At 43.6% G+C, this 11,942-nt stretch overlaps 1 protein-coding gene across 1 annotated transcript in view; it reads right to left on the bottom strand.

The window, feature by feature from the left end:
* Positions 1-244: 244 nt before the first annotated feature.
* The window catches only part of LOC106817632 (RING finger protein nhl-1-like), a 24,872-nt gene continuing 13,174 nt past the window's right edge, over positions 245-11,942 (bottom strand). Inside the window, exon 7 of the mRNA XM_014822317.1 lies at positions 245-4,374. The gene's annotated coding sequence lies outside the window, so the exon portion shown is untranslated. The remainder of the gene's footprint in view (positions 4,375-11,942) is intronic.

Here is an 11,942-nt window from a genome sequence, read left to right as displayed (position 1 = left end):
GTCAGAACACGCACTAATTTATAGGTAGTTTAATCAGAGCGTGTTATATTTATCAAGGATGCACAGCTGTAGCTGGTTTGCTGTACCCAGCAGTTATGTTAGGCGCGTCTCAATTTCTAAAATAAACCATTTCCAAGGCTACTAAGAATTACGAAAGAGTAGATGTAGGGTTGTGGCAGCAGATAAACTGGTTACAGATGAGTCTCTGCTAATTGCATAGAAATATTAAATGAAAACGCATGAATTATTCTTAATCAACGCTTTATTAAGAAAATTTTGCACAGCTATAACATGAGAACTATTAATGATTCAAATTATGCGGTTTTCTATTTCTGTTAAAACTCGCGGATTTAATATTTTTAAAGGCACCACGTTATTGATTAGCACACTTATAACATTTGGCACATTTCGACGTAAATCGTTTGAAAAGCTGTATCATTGAATAATAACAATCAATGATTTCGTCCATAAACACGATATAAAAACTGTACAGATAACAAAGGCGATATTAACTCGGTAATTTAATTCATTATTAATACAATTGAACGCGCATTATATTAGTAAATATCAATTTATGCACCCTCGCTAGTTCTCTCACTATACTCAACGGTTTTGAATGCAACCATACAGAATTGTGCGGCACGTAAATCTCCTGACTAGCAAATGAATGCGAACACTTGCCGATGCCAATCGTCAATGCAGACGTTTAGTAAAAAACGCCCGATCAGCAGGTTCAACGGCCCTCTACGTCTTTAAAGCGGAGAAAGCATTAGCTAGAGCGCGCCAGCGGTGGCATACGATAAGGAGATACACTTCGAGCGCCCGTAGTCGCGACTCGAGCGTATTGTCTCCAAACTAATTGCGTGCGAAGTCATAACACGGCCCGATGCACGCGTGCTTTGACGCACGCGATGTAGCCGTAGCATTGGACGGAGGGGCAAACACACACACACACACACACAGGGGAAAGAATGACGACGCACCGAATACTGCAGTGGTTGAGCAACGCTCTGGAGAGATCGGGCACATGCAGCAGCAGCGGCGGCAGAAGCAGCAGCAGCAGCGGCGGTGGCGGCAGAAGCAGCAGCAGCAGCAGCAGCGGCGGTGGCGGTGGCGGCAGAAGCAGCAGCAGCAGCGGCCGGTAGCATCTGCCGGTAACATCGTGTCAGCGTCGTCACACACAGCCTCTATTTTTAAAGGCCACACTCGATTCGCATGGCGACTATGCATGGCGCGTTATCAACTAGACGACTGTTAACGTGCGGACTCATCGCGATGGTTCAACCGTTGGTTTTGGCGTTCAAACACAATGTAGTCGAAATATCTAAGATACCCTCGCGGTAGGCCTCTGCTGATCTTGCTTCCTATCTAATTTAGGTTACCATTGGCTACATGGTGCTGCGCATAGTGAGAAACTTGATAAAGTAAGCGGAGTGGATGTTTTTGTCGACTGGCATAACAGTGCATTAGCTGGCGAGTTGCATCACTCGAAACGAGAACACGCGGATAGTCGTACTGGAAGTGTTGAACAAAAGAAGAAATCTCATTCTTCACTCCACCGTCGATTAACAAAAAAAGGACAACTTCTCCCTAACATAGTTATTTGGCAAGTAAAAATGAAGCCAACCCTGTGTTAATGCGAGAGATTGTACAGCCAACTGTTATGCTAGTGTGAAGCCCAGGCGATACATAGTAACGGGATAGTGTTTGTATTATTTTTGCTTTTACTTTCTCCCCAAGTCAAAACTCAGCGTGACTGTATAAAAATATTGTCGCCCTGCTAACACCCTTTGCACGAAGAATTTAGGTGTTAGCTGTTTGCTTTAGCTGTTAGGGGCTTTCGTGGGGCCACCCTATGTTTATTTTAACGGTCCGCCAGGGGGAGACTCGTCTTCTCGACTTTTTACCCGTTCTCATTAGTAGTGCGTGCACAGTCGGGGGTCGCTAGGGCGTGGATTAGAACCAGTGGCCGTGAGTTCTAGATTTGAGTGCCGTCGTCAGCGGTAAATCCGCCACGATGTGCGCGGGTGCTTTAATCTTGAACTAGACATACGTGTTTAACGAGTACTCGCAAACGCCGAGCACATTTTTCACCAGCAGGGAAACACTGAGCTTACTCTTCTCCGAAGCCCCAGAATTGCGTTTCGGCAATTGCTCGAAGTACAAGCATGATGGCGGCCCGGCGGCGGGGCGAAAACAAATCTTCTGTTGAAATCGTCTGCTGTAAACTTTGCGCCCGCACGTGGTTGCCGGCGTTACACCGGTGGCGCGCTACACACGTGATCGTCTATGTCGACACTAGTGGCGCCCTCATGAAGCGCTCGATGTCGCTAGCGAATGAACAAAGAATTGTAATCCGACACCGCTTCTCTATGAGAGTTTCAGATGAGGCGCGAGTCGCCTACAAACCGCGATTCACAAAATGCGAAAATTACAGAATGATTTCTAAAGCTAGAGATATCTGTTAATCTCGGATACGTAGCCACGCATTCGGTGGCTGTTCGCGCAGTAACAGAGCTATAAATAGCACAGTAATGGTAAGCGTGCACCGTGCTTTGCCCAACGGAAGGGAAGCCACGTGTTCCGAGCAAACGCGGGGCTGGTGACGGGTTACTGAGATCGGATTCTACAGCAGCTACTACTAACGTGTTTGGCAATAACAAGCGAAGTACAGGCGTCTGCACTGGCGACATACAGAACATGCGAGGGAGAGATAACGCAGGCACACTCGTTCTTAGCTCGGCTATAAGTAACGACCTGAAAACGTCACGCAGATTCTCAAACAAAACAGACTTGAATCGTGTGACACAGGATTTGACTAGATCTCGGCTTCTCCCCATTAACATTTTGCATCTACTGCTATTGCTATGTAATTATAATAATAATTATCATAACCATAATAATTATCATAATTATTATGTAATTACAGATTCGCCCTGGCAATCTTAACTTGTAGTACATTAAAATATATATCTACATCAAGAGTACATAATAGAGATCTATATTATGTACTCTTGATCTACATGTGACAATTTTAGGACTGTATTTGTCACCCTGGGCATTAAATATCTCGTACATAATCACATAACTCGCGGCATTACCCTTGTACAAACGTGACATTTACAGGCAATTAAATGTGAGTGAACGATGTAATCACTCGATATAATATGGTATGCGAAAGTGAAAGAAAAATGTTCCATTAGACGTATATGCGCAACCAGGTGCTTCTGAAAAACTAGGTCTTAACATTTCTATACGCACTATATATGGACGCAGGTCGACAGATTAGCACCAGTGTCTTCCTAGCCACTGGAAGTTCCCGCCCCACAGTAGCGCCACCGCCACCAAGGGAAACCCTGTGTTTTTTTAAACTCCTAGTAACAAGGGCTTGTACTAAGAACCCCTATTTTTGTACTGCGTCTATGAGTGGAGTTATTTTTAAGTCTGCACTGCGGGATGAATTTCGGTAACCCTAAATGCATCATCAGTGCTGGTATAAAAAAGGAAATTCACTCTGGGCTGGCGGGATGCTTTTCTACATTTCAAGCACTTACGGAAACAGTTGTCTCGTCAGTGTCATTGTCGTTTGTTGACGCGGTCGTAGTTGTTGTCGTTGTCTCATCATTGTTATTGTCGTTGTCTCATCATTGTTATTGTCGTTGTCTCATCATTGTTATTGTCGTTGTCTCATCATTGTTATTGTCGTTGTCGTCGCCGCTGCTGCTATTATCGCTGTTACTATCACGTATATTTACGCTAATAAGCACCCATGGCTGGTCCGCTTTTAGTTAATTTAGCACATTTGGGGGAATAACTGACTTCTGCTGCGCCCCAGTTCAATGAGCCTCGAATCGTTCCAGAAGGCGGTCGGTGGGGGGAGGCTCGGCCGCATTGCGAAGCCACGTGTTAACTCCGCAGGGAAGTCACATAGGGGTTGCCTCTGCAGCCTCCATCGCCGCTAACACGCGGTTGTTTTTCATTCTATACGCAGTTATTCAACGCATTGGCTCTCGGGACACCACGTGAGTGGCACACTGTAGGCGTTTACGGGTACACGTCCTCCGCCCACGGAAGGGCTATCTGTGATCGCATATAGCTCGCACTGCAAAATCGCGAGCGGGGTTTTGGCCTCTCCAGCCACCCGGATGCGTTCCTTGGTCACAAATAGCTCGACGCAGACAACGCAGCCACCCCAGTCACTCATCCAACGCCGCATTTGCTAACGTGATCATGACGTACGGCGATGATGCGCACGCCCGGAATGACTCCGTTGTCTCGAAAGCACTTCGGGACGCAGCGAGCTTCATCTCTGGTTCGTTGCTCCGACGTGGGTCGTTTAGTCAGCATGATTCACCGACGTGCCGGGTCGCAGTCCTGCAAAGGAAAAACGCACGGCGGTGTCAACACCCCACGTTCATTCACATCGTGGATACGAAGCGTTTATGAGCGTATTGTTTATATATATATATATTATTTGGTTATATTATATTATTGTGCGGAAACGAGCAGGTAAATGTTAGATGTCGAAAGAAAGGTATCGAGATGGGGCGCGAGAAGGTAGATACAGGGGTGCGAGAGGGAGAGAGAACGGGGAAGCGAGAGGAAGAGAGAGCGAGGAAGCGACAGGGAGAGAGCAGAATTACGTTGTGGTTATAGGTGCTCAGTTGCTGGCTCATACTTTTCCTTTTATATTCACTTTTTATAACAATTATAATAACGACACAATATAATGTTCGATCTAAGAATGCACTATTATTAAACTGCTGCTCGATGCGAATATGCATTATAAACTATCGAGGTTGATTACTATTCCTTCTATTTCCCAATTTGTAAATGCAAACGTGACATTTCTTGAGAAATAAATTGCCTCCCTCCACGCATAAGTAGGCTAACTAGAAACGCCAAACATCTGCATATTCATAGTCTGCGCAGTCAAAGGACGCGTTAAACGTGCGCATCCTTAAGTCGACATGTTTTCACAACTAGGATTGCTCCAGAAACCTCAACCGGCGGGCCTGTACCCACCCGTATAGATAGAGGGTTTGACCTATTAAATTGTACGAGGGCACCGGCCAGAGTTCGTAACCTACGTTCCGCTATGTTCACGTGTCTGGAAGTTAACTATAGACGCACGCTCAGCGGCTCAAGACAGGAGCAGCGCATTACATGCTCGGCGGCAGAATTAATAGACAGTTCAGAATATGGTAGAGGCTCGTGTTACCATAACTACTGGTTGACTACTGTGCCAACTCTCCCGGCACCTGCACTGCGTCAACAGTAAAATGGACGTGGCGATGAGGAATCATCCGCTTGGCGCTATTCGTCACGGAAATATGTACGAAGTCGCGATGGTGAGGCGAAGTGAAACGAAATAAGAAATGATGGATTTCGAAGTACGAAGAAATCTTTGAGAGCGGCTGTTATATGCGTGCTAGACACCGCGACGCTTTGAGATGAAACTGGATATGATAGATTGAAGAAGTGTGAGCAAACCTATAAAAAGAAGCGCTGTGGAGATCAGAGGGTGTTACTTTTCACAATAATCTTTGTTAATATGCTTGGGTGAAACGAAGGCATGAAAGGTGTTCACACCAAAGCATGCAACATGCAATTAGCTGAATGGAAGCCATGGTACTATTATTTCTAGTAAACACATTGATAGCATCCTACTTGCCCCCGCAACTACTACCACGTCATCTTCTGACTGGTGTTTCTAAATGTTTCGCATTGCTCGAACTTCAAGAATACTTTGAATCCTCCGTTATGTATGATAAAAACTCTTATATTATTGTTATCAACATACATATATACACATATTTATACATTTATATATGTATGTATGTATGTATGTATGTAGAGAGAGAGAGAGAGTGAAAGAGAGGGAGAGATGAATTTCCATAGTGACACAGTGCATGTCTTCGTACGTACCCTGGACAATAAGTGCCGTTGAGTGGTTATACGTTAATTAGATTTTAATGTGAAGACCAGATTTAGTAGTCTCGTAAACATATATCAAAGAGCGAGAGTGCGACAACATGACACCTCCTGAAAAAGGGGCAAACATCCGGTGGCGGATCAAAATAAATCAGATTTGCATGTAATGTTGTTTATCGCGGTTTATATTTAGAGTAGCGAAGGACCGTACTCTAAATTGATGACACATAATACAGCCCGATGCGTAGATAACTGAGAGAGAGAGAGAGAGAGAGAGAGAGAGAGAGAGAGAGAGAGAGAGAGTGTGTGTGTGTGTGTGTGTGTGTGTGTGTCTGTGTCTGTGTCTGTGTGGGAGGGGGAGAAAGAAAGAGAGAGAAGGCGAGAGAGAACCGCAGCAGCTTACATGCCGCGTTCAGTGTTTGATTAATGAATGGAAGCTAAGCAGAATTTGTTCTCGTATCTTCATTTTACTCTCATAATAACATGTGCCGATACTCTCGCACTGTTGAGCTATTAACAAGGTAATTTACGACACAGTATCCCGTGGATTCAGCATACTATAGATATGGTAGTGGCAATAGTATATACGAGAACTTTAACATGCTTACACGTTTTTGTTTGTTTCGAGGAAGCGACTACTACGGTTTCATATAATCCGAAATCCACGAAAGCATCGACCGAAAAATTCAAAATAAGGGATTAAATTAAAGGCTCTAGCTGAATATAATTAGCTATAAATACTAGCTAAAAATATCTGTGTTAAGCATAGCGGCATGATTGTACATGTTCTTTTCAAGGCTCTCATCTCGTGTTATATGCAACACACACACATGCCCTATAAGAAAAGGTTAGAGTAGGTAGGGTGAGAAGGATATAACGTTTATCATCGTCCAGACAGCCAATACCCGGATAGTGTTCGCAAACAACGCGCTGCATGGTTGACTGAGAAAAATGGCTGGCATGAGTCTAGGATAAATGTTCATTGATTATATCGTCTAATATTATGGACGTGCCGCAAAAGTCCTTTCATTGCCATCACAGCAAGTTAAAAGATAGAGCTAATAATAACATAATTGCATATAATATCGGTTGACGACGCATTTGATTACTAAAATGAATAATTGAAATAGATTTTCCATTGCTGTAGGATTGCGTATAAAACAAGAAAAGTAAATAGCTTAAACAAGATTCCCCGTGCAATGTTGACTGGTTCCTGCGCTTAGTATTTTTATTGCATATGTGATAAAATATGTATAAATAATAATAATATCTGATGTATTTACACGTATCAGCACAGATCGTCTTGTTACGTATTCGCGAGCATGCCCCAACCACGTGCGTTAAATTTACCACCCAGCTGTTGAAGATGTAAAATTGACATTTCTAGTTTATGTAAACAGCGTTTTTATTCAACTAGGTCTGATAATGCCTGGTCAAATGAATTGCGGCTAGAGCAAATATCTTTCCGTACTTTATATTTATAATGCTTACAGGGCGTATAAACGGACTGCATAAATATGGACCATTAACACAAATATCCCTCCCATGTTACGCTTGCTTGCTTGCAAGAGACCTCACGTGGCATCATTACGCGAATCATAATGTAATTTCGTAGTTTTTGCGTAGAACTTGCCATGATTACCATGGCATGATATGTTGATTTTTTGCAACCAAAGTCACGTAAAACTAACGAGAAACGTTTGGGGCGTTAAACCATCTAAGTATAAGTGAAGTACACACTGATAAACATTATGTCAAGCACGTATGACCGTAATAATGATGCCAATACACGTAAGCAATCAACATGCTTATATAACATATACACCAATATAATATGCTTCAGGAAACCGCTCGTCATGGTTCAAGTGCAAGTTCAGTGTTCAGGGAACCCGAGTCATACGGGCCGGTGGCAGGTCAAGAGGGGAAATTGTAAACGTGGGCGAGGAATCCCACAAAAATTTGTTAAAAACTCACTGACCTTTTCCTTATTGCACTTAGATCGGTGAAATACAAAGAAACCTTGAAATAACCCGACCGAGCAAATAGAGTTGTTCAGCTGCTTTGCTCTTTTTATATTTTCTCGTGAGCTTTGTTATTCCGCCGAAAAAAACGCCGGTAGTGAGGCGTCGATGCAGTAGTGCACGAAATAGTATAAAGCGTCCACACACACCGCGCACGCGGACGCACGCACGCACGACGCACGCACGCAACGCACGCACACGCCACAGCACACTTAAACACACAATAACACACATTACAACACAACACACACACACACACACACACACTACACTATACTATATATATATATATATATATATATATATATATATATACACACATATATGCGTGGTTAATGCGGGTGTGTAAAACAATATAAGTTTGAACTCATTGCTAAACTGATTATAAATGAGGCCGGATATATTAACTGGTACAGCCTGAGAGTCGGCAATTACAGCTCGATTCCAGCCCCCAGCATTCGAGAAATGACGTCAAATGCAGTTATTGCTTCCCAGCCTGCGGACATCTCTAGACGTTCGTCGATTTATGCATGCCGGCATGGCAGGCGACATGTTTTGTATCACCTCTATATAATTCCGCACATTTCGCACATGACAAAGCCAAGGCAAGCGCGAGCTGCATCTGTGCACTGACCCAGCCAGGCCAGCAACCTGTTCTAGCTCTGTCCATGGAGATCCGATGTAAGCTTCTACTCTCCACGCACTAGCCTTCGCCGTCGGCCGAGACTTCGACTTTCTCTGGTTATCCGCTCGACATTCTCGACAGCCTTAGACTGCCACCTCATATACCTAACTACTCTCATTCCAACCAGCTACAGGGACTTCTGGTGTCAAACTGACACTGCCATGCATCATTCAGATAGCAGACATGGACTTGCCACTACGTCATCATCTTCCGGGATGAATACGCCCGCATAGCGGCTGGCTGTAATCCTACCGGCTGTGTGTTTAATAAACAGGCAGGGCTTCGCTGTCGCGAAGCTGCAGTCGGTGCGAGGAGGGCATAAATTATGTAGGCCTATATCAGCCCGCCCGATGACCAGCCGGCAGCCGGTAAGTAAGCTGTCAAGACCGATGAGCGAACCGACTATTTGTAGAATGCTACCCGCGCCGCTGTATCCGTGATTTGCGGGAAGCTGCGTCTCTGACCAGGAGACTGGTATATACGAATTCGTTGCATTCCGCCGACTCTGAGGCAGCAGACAAGTATTTCGCTGGCGAGCTTCTCGCGGTGCGAGATTACGCAAGCGCGCGCCTGTGCCTGTCAACGCTGACGCATGCAGTCGGTGTGCGGGAATGGCTATTCGCGTCACAGGCTCCACCCACGATGCGCGTGACTAAATAATTCAAATATGTACACGCGTTCAGCACAGCTAAAGTCGTAAACAAGAGGCAGGAGAGACAATCGCATGGAGAGAGAGAGAGAGAGAGAGAGAGAGAGAGAGGAGAAAAGTGAGAAGTGAAAGACTTACAGTGAACATAGGAAAGAATAAAAAACACTAATATTTGAATGCGGTGCATGTATACTGGTATATCATAATAAATTAATTAGGGTTTTCACCGTTAAAGTCGATTTATAATTTTTTCAACCAACCTTCACCAGTTATATATAAAATACTCTAGGTAAATATGCACTGAATTAGGCCCCCTACATGTTTCTATGGATCTTAACTGGGCTGATTCTTGTGTAGTGCACCCTACCCCGTTCAGAGTGCTAAATGCGTGCCCACAACATCTGTAACCACTATGGGACCGTATATATGCCGGGGTAGGAAAAAATTCATAACATACATCACATCTACAGCTTGACGCTTACGGATGTGATCACACGTAAAGTGGAAGCGCCGCATTCAATGTTTACGGCCGCCATCTTGAAGTGAATACGCTTCAATCTTTATATAATATAGATCTCCTGATATAATACTCCAAACCTTAGAGGCTAAAACTATGAAAATATTTGATTTGCTTCGAAACGGAATTCACATCCTGAAGCGTCGCCATTGCTAAAATCGCAAAAGTTATGTATAAACAAAGAGCATACACCTAGTCGCTCCCACCTTTCTTCTACCTGATGTTTAGCAGAGCTACAGTTTTTTTATTGACTGCACCAATACATCATTTACACAGAAAATTATATGCGCTTGGTGCTTATATGCGCTTATGCCATAGAACGGCTTATATTATCTTATCAGCCTATCAACTTGATAATAAATTGTTGAATACCAATGGGTTTCATTACGCGAATGACCTATAGCATAAAAGTTGCCGTATTTCACGGATTGTTTCCCAAAAGCAAATATAGCCTAACGTTTGTTCTTTAAATTTAGTGAAGGGTACTGGAGGCATATCACCAAGTTTAATAATAGGGATCGTTGTTATTTTATTTATGGTATATATATATGTATAGTAGCAATTATACGCGCCTGGAGTTCGGAAGCTGCTGGGTTTATATGACAAGAAACTTGGAAGCCTACCCATTCCAGCTTCACCTATTCTGTGTCAGGTTATATGTGGCGCGTAAATAGTTCATGCAATCCCAATAAACACATCTTGCCGCGCATTATATTATGCGTGCAAATTATACCACCATCCTGGTTATAGAGGGAGCATATTTCAGACCGCCTTGCACTGCTATAACTGCCGGGCCATGATGCTGTTACACATCTGTCTATTGGCATCGCATACGTATGTTATGTCCATCTCAATGCGTAGCTACTGTATATATTATAAAGGGTTTCGTACATAGAGTTACGCTTACGATAGGGTATGTGGTTGGATATATCCTAAGAGTGAGAAAGAAAGAGAGAGAGAGATTCAGGGCAACAGAGAGAAAGGCGGAGAGAGCAAGAAAGAGAGAGAGACAGAGAGAGGGGAAAGAATGTGAGACCGAGAGCAGAAACGTAGAGTGAGAGAGCGGCTGTTGTGTAATTTGATTTAATTGAAGTATTAAAGTCGTACTAAACATACATATGTATTGAACAACGTATGTCTAGAGCTCATTCGTTTTTAATTGGGTTTAAAAGTTTTTCTTTCATTTTGGTTCATTGCCCTAGGTTTAAGAAGCTAACGCGCTAGAGGTATGCCGCTAGCAGTTGCTAGAATGGCGAAGTGAAAACAATTGTTTCTTTGAGTTCAGTCTTCTGATTCTGCCAGGGCAAGAGAAACAGAGTGAGAGAGAGGGTGAGAGAGAGAGTGCGTAGGGGGTTCAGCGATTTAAAAATAATACTGCGTTGAAAAGTTTAAGCTTGACTGGTGTACGTAGGAGGCAAGCTGTATAAACAGCAGCAAGTCTATTTTTTGTTCTCTCTCTCTCTCTCTCTCTCTCTCTCTGTCTCTCGCCTCTCGCACGTGCACTGTCTCTCTCCTCTCGCAATACAATACTCATATAGCAATATAGCAGAGCATAAGGCCGCAGAGATGTCAGGAACCAGGGGCATGCCGCGGATAGTGAACTATGACCCAGACAATTTTCTTTGTAAATACCTTCACAGTGTGTTTACTTAGAGTACGCGTCAATGGTGACGAGAAACGATGCGTTTAAAAATATGCTAGGTTACACCATATATATATATATATATATATATATATATACATATATATGATTATAAACCTAGACAATGCCTAATGCTAACACAATTGGCCAATTTATGATTTATGATACACAACACAGTCTCGTATATATCGGTAAGCAGTTGTTAGCGTAGGATGATTAGAAAATGAACAGTGAAACGTAAACCAGCTCCCTACAGTAGTTATAGCAGCAGCAGCAGCAGCAGCAGCAGGATCAGCACCACGAGCAGCACGTGGAAGCATGAGTCACGATATGTGTGACCTCGGAACTGAAGCCATGACAGTTAACTGGCGCAGATGCTTGATGGTAGCAGATAAGGTTTCAGGCTGCGCTAGTGTTGCCCGTATTTATACGCATCAGCATCACTCCTACTTGGAACTGATCTAAACCAATACATAGATATGTATATATATATA

This window comes from Priapulus caudatus, unplaced genomic scaffold, assembly GCF_000485595.1.
Source record: "Priapulus caudatus unplaced genomic scaffold, Priapulus_caudatus-5.0.1 Scaffold35, whole genome shotgun sequence".
In the NCBI taxonomy this organism is placed as follows: domain Eukaryota; kingdom Metazoa; phylum Priapulida; class Priapulimorpha; order Priapulimorphida; family Priapulidae; genus Priapulus; species Priapulus caudatus.
The sequence above is the reverse complement of the archived record's forward strand: the minus strand, read 5'-3'. Positions and strand labels throughout refer to the sequence as shown.